The sequence below is a fragment of the Halichoerus grypus genome, chromosome 1 (assembly GCF_964656455.1).
Source record: "Halichoerus grypus chromosome 1, mHalGry1.hap1.1, whole genome shotgun sequence".
NCBI classification, from domain to species: domain Eukaryota; kingdom Metazoa; phylum Chordata; class Mammalia; order Carnivora; family Phocidae; genus Halichoerus; species Halichoerus grypus.
The window spans coordinates 20,347,217-20,356,659 of NC_135712.1; the positions used below are offsets into that span (position 1 = coordinate 20,347,217).

Here is a 9,443-nt window from a genome sequence, read left to right on the forward strand (position 1 = left end):
AACAGACAACGCATGTCATGTTTAACTCAGCAGCTTCCAGATAGGTAGAGAGATAATGTTTTTCCTGTTTTCTTGCTGATATCTCCAAAATATGCTTCAAGGGCCAAATATGAGAGCATTCTTCATATAATCCTTGATCTTAGTAGATGTTTAGCTTTCTTTCCATAAAGGCTAAAAATAAGGGATTAATAAGGTCACTTCTTAATAAGATCTTAGTTGTAGCTTGGCTCTTTCCTCCCTTCCTTCCTTCCTTCCTCCCTCCCTTCCTCCCTTCCTTCCTTCCTTCCTTGTTTCGTTCCTTCCTTCCTCCCTCCTTCCCTTCCTCCCTTCCTTCCTCCCTCCCTTTCTTTCTTTTTCTTTCTTTCTTTCTTTCTTTCTTTCTTTCTTTCTTTCTTTCTTTCTTTCTTTCTTTCTCTTTCTTTCTTTCTTTCTTTCTTTCTTTCTTCTTTCTTTCTTTCTTTCTTTTTCTTCTTTCTTTCTTCTTTCTTTCCTTCCTTCCTTCTTTTCTTTCTTTCTTTCTTTCTTTCTTTCTTTCTTTCTTTCTTTCTTTCTTCTTTCCTTCCTTCCTTCTTTTCTTTCTTTCTTTCTTTCTTTCTTTCTTTCTTTCTTTCTTTCTTTTTCTTTCTTTCTTCTTTTTCTTTCTTTCTCATATAGGAGGAACTTGTCACCTTTCTTGTCTGCTTTAATAATTTAGCCGAAATTCTGGAAGACCAAAAAAAGGAAAAAAAAAAGACATATTCCAAATCCTGTTTTATAGCTATTAAGTATATATGTAGACTAGTTTTACTGGATACCCAATTTGTTTAGTAATTCAAGGGATGTTCAAGATGGACCCCCGCCTCAGGGATGCTCTTGCACAAAATTTTGCCTTTTCTGAGTGCAGGTACAAAGAAGAAAGAAAGGTAAGATATACGGCATTCATTAAAATTTCATTTTCGCTATCCCAAACATATAAAGTGAAGATCATAGCTTATGCAGAAGGTAAAAATGCTGTAAGAAATATTGCTCCTGTATTGCTTAATTTTTAATATGATGGCCAAAATTAAAATACTAGAATTTGTTTCCACAGGAAAATAGTAACCTTACCAAAACTCACTGTTCTATGGTACAATAAGTTTTATAAATACTGAGATATAGAGCAAAACAAATAGATGTAATTTTATGTTAGCAAGTAAACTTGCAAAGATGAGTGTGGTTATATTTACGCTTGTGTTGTGTAACTGGGGATTTCATGGAACTCCAAAGAAGATTCATGAGTGTTACTGATCATTCCTATCTTCCTCTTACCATTATTGGAAAATTTTAACTATTAAGTGCTTGAGCTATAAAATTAATTATTAGTAAGCACAGGGTTGTTATGTTTTATATTTGTGAATTGGTTTTTCAAATTAGAAAGGAACTTCTATACCAGATTTCATGAGCACATTTTCTTTCTTTTCATTCTCCTTCCCTCTAGTGTCAATTCTTCTGTGGTAGAGTTAATTTAATTTGTGCTTTAGTGAATGTCTTCCCATGTAAACCCAGCCAATTTCTTCCATATACATTTTTATTCCTAAGTGTAATTTGGCTTAGACTTCCATATACATTTTTATTCCTAAGTGTAATTTGGCTTAGAAACTTTCAGCTAACTACTTGATATCATGTTTTTTTTTTTGGGGGGGGGGGGAGAACAAATGAAAGAAAGAAAAATTCTTAATCTCTGTAGATAAATCACTTTATATAAATTTTTTTTTTCAAAACCTAAGGGTTTTCCCACTGTGAATGAAACGAACTCTATTACATGATTATATTACATCAATACAGTACAGCTATTGTGTCTGATTGTTTTGGTGAATCAATAATTATTTAATTTCATTGAATAATTTTGAGAGAATATCATTTGGGGCTATGAGGAAGCTGATTTTATGGAAATTAGACTGAAGAAATATTTTATCCCTTCTCACCCGATTTATAAGGAAAAAAAGTCAAGAAAAATAAATAAAAATATGTGTTTCCATCCAAACAATCTTACGTTATTGTTCCACCTGCTGCACTACAGGTTATTAAGCAGAGGAAATGGTCTGTGTGTGTGTTTGTACACTGCATCCATATGGAAGTAAGGGTGAAATAAAGACTAATAAAGATTCTACAAGTTGATGATGTTTTTTCTCCATAAGCCCTTTGGTTGCAAATACTGTTTATTACTTTGTTTTTCAACAATGAAACAACACTAACAAATCTTAAAATGGACAGTAAATCTGACTTTCCTGATTTGTGACATTTGTAATGTATGCAAATCTACCATGACCCATATAACACTGGCGACAGAGTTAATGAGCAATAGTGACAAGACCTAATGCTTCAGGGAGAGTCTTTAGAAATTTAACGGGCATTGTCATGGCACCTCACACGGTGGGGGAGTTCTGTCTCCAATCAAAAGGTTACTTTTCCTCCTCAAGTAATTTAGAATCCTTTTACCATCACTACATCCCATGGAGTGAAGACATATACAAAGTCTTCTTGCACAAGACAGACAATCATTCCCAAAGTTAATGAGCAGATACTGAGAACCACCTGTGACTGTCCAGAGCAGACAGTTTTGTGCGAAAACCAGGAAAAGCCAGAACATAAGCAGTTAAAGGAGATAAAGGTTTATTCAATGAAAAGGACCTGGGATTTAATCAGAGCACATCAATGTTTTTGTAGTTCTGGGGACCAGGTGTGAAGATCACATGCGGGATCTGAAGTCACACTAGCTGGATAAGCATATAAGAGTAAAAATAGGGAGGGAGAGACAAAGGCAGAGGAGGGGAAGGGAAGTGGGCATATGGTTAAAGAGATCCTAGGTTTTGTTTTTAGTTCAAGGGGTGATACATTTTGCAAAATAAATGAAAGAGGGTCATGAATGAGCTATTTTGATTTATGTCAAAACAATCATGACAGACTAAAAGTAGCAGAAATATCATTGGTATATATTATTACAGTGACAAGAATTACATAGTGAAATGAAAAATTTTACAGTAGTTCGAGAATTAGACACCTACAAGCAATTATTTCCTAGGGCATTAGGTCATAAAATAAAAGGGATGTGATTGAGCTAATTAAATGAAAACTTACTGTTGAAAAAAAGTCAGAGTTTCTATTTTTTTGGTTTAATGAATTTCATTAAAAGTTCACGGTTTGGCATGGGAGAAAAATCCAAACTCACTGTTAAGGATCTACTTTCTAACACACTCGCCTCATCCTTTCCTGAATATGAGTAATAGTACTGAAACTGGATATGGGTAATAATCTTGTTATTATGTCTAAATCTTGAAACCATTCAAACTTCTGGAATTACAGATAACTCAAATCCTAAATAATAATCCTAAATAATTTTTAAACATTTTTCTATGCATTATAAAATACAAAATTATGAGATAATATCCAGGATAGACAGAAAAGTATTTTATCTGAAAATTCAACAAAAACTTTTGGTACAACATAAAAATAATGAATGTTTTTATCTCTTGATTTATTTCAAGTTATTTGTAATCAACAAATATTGTACTTCACATAATTACAAATAACCTTTTTGTCTTTCCTTCTATGAAAAGATGGAAGACTGTTTCAGTTCCTTAACTGAAAGAGCATATAGACATTGTTGGCCCAATATATGTTGATGTACTTATAATGAAAAACACAGGGTGACTTAGTCTTTTCATACATACAAGTTATACTACCTGTATTAGGCTTTAGTAAGAGAATTTATATATAAATATATATAATGCATATATCATAACTGTGCAGAAAAATAAATGGAGATCTTGCTATATATGCAGTACTAGGTAAGTATTTTATTTTATTTTTTAAGATTTTATTTATTTATTTGACAGAGACAGAGAGAGCACGAGCAAGGGGAGCTGCAGAAAGAGAGGGAGAAGCAGGCTCCCCGGTAGGCAGGGAGCCTGACATGCGGCTCCATCCCAAGACTCTGAGATCATGACCTAAGCTGAAGGCAGATGCTTAACCGACTGAGCCACCCAGGCGCCCCTAGGGTAAATGATATTATAGCATGGGTATATTTTTTTACAATGTCTCTAGAAGTTTAGGCATGGTAGAAAATGTCACAGAGATTAACACATAATCTTAGTGGGAATCAAACTCAGGATTATTTGAGTTCAATTTCATATTTTCCCTATTATTGTTTAGAATATCTATAAATTTTATTGTTTCTACTTATCCTCAATATCCATATTTAAAATGTGGTTTTATCAAAGTTTATAATTAAAGACATATAAGTAATACCCCATGGCTTTAGATATTTAATGTAAAATCTTGCATTGATCATTTCACTTTGTTCTTTGCTAAAAGGTGTTAATATATTTCAGGGTTAAAGCAAAAGAAAAATTTATGTATATGTTCATATTAATATATCATAAATTTACAATATAAAAGTAGAACAAAACATTAAGACACAAAGTTGCCTAGCCAGATAGTAAATACATTTAATCATATAAAGTTACTATATATGACTTATATATAATGTGTCTCTCTCTCTCTCTATATATATACACACACAGCTTCAATAATTTAAAATAAGAGAATATTGTTCAACAGTTATAAAAAATTTTTACTTACTTAGAAAGATATTTTCTTTAAAATAATTTTTTGGGGGCGCCTGGGTATCTCAGTTAGTTAAACATCTGCCTTTCTCTCAGGTTATGATCCTAGGGTCTTGAGATCGAACCCCACATCGGGTCCCTGCTGGAGGGAAAGCCGGCTTCTACCCTCTCCCTCTGCCTGCCGCGCCCCCTGCTTGTGCTCTCTCTCTGTCAAAATAAATAAAATCTTTAAAAATAAATAAATAAATAAAATAATTTTTAAAAAGATTTTATTTATTTATTTTAGAGAGAGAGAGAGAAAAAGAATGCTGCACGCAAGTGGGGGGGGGGCGGAGGGAGAGGGAGAATCTCAAGCAGACTAGGTGCTGAGCCCAGAGCCTGTCCCAAGGCTGGATCTCATGACCTTGAGATCATGATCTCAGCTGAAACCAAGAATGGGATGTTAACAGACTGAGCTACCCAGGTGCCCCTTTTTAAAATAATTTTTAGTGTTCTTCAAAATAGATCTTAAAAAATTGACAACATACTATAAAAATGCTAAGCTTTAATGTTAAAATACTTTGAAGTGTATCACCACTGATCTTCACGTCAATGACCGCTTTAAAAATACGAGTTTAATTGATTTTTTTCTTCAAACAAAATTGTAGGACTTTACACAGAATTATTCAAATATTTCAGATAAGTAGAGATTCATCACAGTGGAAATGAAGATCTTAAATTTATACATGGAATTGTTGTCTTGGGCTTTTGATATGTCAATAGCTAAAAAACAAAAAACAAAACAAAACTCCATTGAAAAAATAGTGCTCAATAGACATGTAAACAACAAAGAATAATCATTTTAAAGAGGTTATCAATGAACATTTCGAGTACTATGGACAAGGATAGAAAACTAAATAATGTAAAAAAACCCAAAAACCAAAAAACAACAACCTTCTGAAAGCCATTAAAATGCAAATATTCCCTAGTAATGTTCTCCACCCTCTCAGCCAAGAGTAATAATTATTCATGTGCTGAATACTCAGTCACCAGTGGCTTGATATTAATGACTGCAATGCAGGTTTATTCGTTGGCCTTGACTATTATAGTTTGTTCTCTCTTCCTCATTCTAACTATCAAAATGCATTAAGCCTAATGGGAAAAGACAAATTACCAAGTCTTATTTGAACAATTTAAGTGATTTTGCATTCTTGGTATGCTATTAAGTCAGTTAATGCTGCTTCGAGATACTGCACAGAATTCTTGCTCGTTGGTTTCTTATTATTATGGTGGGTGGTTTTGCTGATATTACAAATCACTTATGTCTAGGATCAGTGTTAGTATTAAACTTAACTTGAATTCTGAAATGACAACAATGGTATATACCTTACAGAAAAGAGAGAGGAAAAAAATGAAAATATGATTGTAGGAAGCAAGATGATTTTTAACATATAAATGCAAAAGTCAAGGTTTGAAACTCATTTGGAGCAACCAAGAAAAATTTAATTGTTCTATATGAGATAACAAAGAGAAAGACCTTTTCTTCACTGATCATTATAAATTCATTACGAGATAGAGGAGGAGAAACAATTAACTTAAGGGTTTGTGCAGCCGTTTCTCAAATAAAATTAGGAGAAAAGAATGAAACCTTAATTTTACTGTTCAGTTAGTTAAAATGAAAACAATAAATCCTTTAAAGAGAATATAGTATTTTCCCCCTCAGAAATAATTGTATGGTTTTGTTCTCCAAATGTATATAGGTATACACGTATATGTGTATACAAGTATTAATGTGTATATGTGTATATATATCATATATAAAATATGTAATAGATATATAAATGTATATATTTGAATTTTAAACACATTAGGTATCAAATTACTTTAGAGCAATACATACTCTCCACTTAACAAATAGATTCCCCTCTAGTACACTCCACTCTCACCATCCTCTTGTCATAACACTAATCTGTTCCTTGCGTTTCAAAATGTACTCAGAACATGAAATTCAAGAAGAATTACAGTAGCAAGTGTAGCATATAAGATAAAAGAAAACACAATTCCATGGCAATATGAGAATGAAGTCCAATTATTATTCTGTTATCATATAGAGTTTAAATGTCTACATGGTGTTGCTAACAGAACACTAACTACTATTAGCGATACTTTTTTATAACCTCAAAAGCTCCTTAGAAATGTGCTTCTAGAGATGGCTAGAGTATTGAGAAATGTAGTGTCAGTTCTGATAGATATTATTTGAATGATCACGTTGTGCACAAATCCATTAAATCAGCCACATCCTCAATATATCCCAACAATACAAAGAAAATGATTTATTATTTTTTTAAATTTTTATTGTTATGTTAATCCCCATACATTACATCATTAGTTTTAGATATAGTGTTCCATGATTCATTGTTTGTGCATAACACCCAGTGCTCCATGTAGAACGTGCCCTCCTCAATACCCATCACCAGGCTAACCCATCCTCCCACCCCCCTCCCCTCTAGAACCCTCAGTTTGTTTTTCAGAGTCCATTGTCTCTCATGGTTCTTTGAAAATGATTTATTTTTAATCTGGAACTTTTCATATAGTAGAATCCATATAATATAAAAAATTGTTAAAATTAGAATCTATTGTAAAGAGATCTTTGCTTTGGCAAATTTGAAGATAAAAAGGTCATGATAGTTCAACATAATCCAAAATGGTCAATATGATGGTAGCTCTAAGATGCCTGATAGACTCTTGATAAATCACCAAAGGCATAGTCTTTTTCAGATGGTTTATCAGATATCTCTTTATCCTTGTTCTGTAAGCATTCAAGTGCCCATCAGATATTTTGCTACTGCTACAAATCCTGCAAAACAACACAAAAAAGGTGTCACAGCAAAAGCATCAGATAAAAAAAAAAGAAAAGAAAAGAAAAAAGATGAGACAGAAAAAATAAACTATACAGAAAACAATCCTGAGGATCTCTATCTAAAATGCATATACCTCCTTGGGGCTCTTGGGTGGCTCAGTTGGTTAAGTGTCTGCCTTTAGCTCAGGTCTTGATCCCAGGGTCCTGGGATAGAGCCCCGCATTGGGCTCCCGATGCAGAGGGGAGCCTACTTTTCTCTCTCTCTCTCATAGGTAAAATCTTTCAATAAATAAATAAATAAAACACATGTAACCCTTCGCAGATATACACTGTGAAGAAAGTAAAGAATTTCAAATTCTGGACTTCACTAATTCAAAGCAAGGTAACTATCTTGACCTGACACTGGATACATAGCACTTGAGGAAAAATAAAAAGTGGAATCATTGGCCAGTGTTCTTAGTTTCCCATATTCATTTGTTATAGAAATCAATGAAGTTACTGTATTCACAGTGAATACATCAGAGATTAAAATAGCAGAAGAAAACAGAGGTATGCATACAAAAGGAATTCATACGATTCAGGGGAATTTGGGTGATGAAATTCATGCAGACTTTTATGTAGCTGTTCCAGAAATAATGCCTGAGGTTAATCCATTAAAGAAGAAACTGAAAAAAAATTTTTTTTTCCAAAGCTTATTTGAAATTCCATTGGCTGTGACACCCCCAAAATGCTTGAATTATTTAAAATTGGGAATGAGGCAACAGCTTTTTCTGCCCATGGGTCCTGTCCCTGTGCTTTAATAAAAGCACCATTTTGCACCAAAACAAAACAAAAATAAATAAATAAATAAATAATAAATAAACTAAAATTGGGTATGAAATTAAGGCTGATGAAGAAAGGGAAAACTTTCTAGAGACCAAAATAGCAACATTGGATCAAATAACTGGATAGTGGCCAATGCACAAAGAGTTATCAATGAAGTTTGTAGGATAGACCTCTGAGTTTGGGACCCTTTATGGTACACACTTTCCTTCATAGTTCAAGTGAAGACTTGTGACTAAAGTCATTGTTGCCTAAATAAGCAGAAACCAAAGAAAGTAAAAAAGATGCTGCCTAAAAGTGTTCAATTGTAAAATTACTTTTACTAGATTAGAAGTAACAGAGAAAATTATAAAACTGCATAATTTTTATATTTGGTGTCTTATTTCTTGATCATCATATTTGAATGTAAATTTTAGCAGCAGAAAAGAAACACAATAAATTCAAAAATAAGAAAATAAAGTTTTCTCTCTGAACTTTACAAAAAAATCACAATATTGAAAAAGACAATAATACCAACTGTTATTTTGTTGATGCTTTAAAATTGTGAGAAGAAAAAATCACCTTGTAAATGCAGCCCCTGTGGATGCCTTAAGTCTTTAAAAATTACATATACATATATATATAGTTTTATATGCATTTTATATAAATATATATATTTTGTATCTTTAAAAGGCAGACTGAAAATGTTTTTGTACTCCACCTAACATGAGAGACAAAGAAAATACTTTAGAATAAATGTGGCAAATATAGAGGTGTTTTTTTTTTTTTGAATCATCAGAAATTATGTAATCAGATCCTCACTGAAAAAAAAATGAATGATGTTTGTATTGAAGGTATTTTCTCTGGAAACATATTCCCCCAAGATAAAAGTTTACAAAATATCTCAAGTAGCTGGTTTGCTTTCAAAGACCTCATGTGTCACCGATCTCCCAATTTTACTTTACTTCAGTCAAATCTTTTTTGATATTTCATATATTTGTCAAATTTATACAATTTATACATATGTGCTTTTGTGTGTGTGTGTGTATGGAAAGAAAACAGATCAAATTAAAACCCTTTCAGAACATTCTCTTGTTTTCTTTTAACATCCTGCAGTTTCCCACTAGGTAAACCCAGTGACTGTCTAACCAGTGAGAAAACTTCTTAATATCTCACTTAAATCCTAATATTTTATAACAAATTGGAAACTGAAAATCACA

General features: G+C 32.6%; 1 pseudogene; it reads left to right on the top strand.

Moving 5' to 3' along the window:
- The first annotated feature begins 7,292 nt into the window (after positions 1-7,292).
- Positions 7,293-8,539, top strand: LOC118555667 (large ribosomal subunit protein uL1m pseudogene; annotated as a pseudogene).
- Positions 8,540-9,443: the final 904 nt, after the last annotated feature.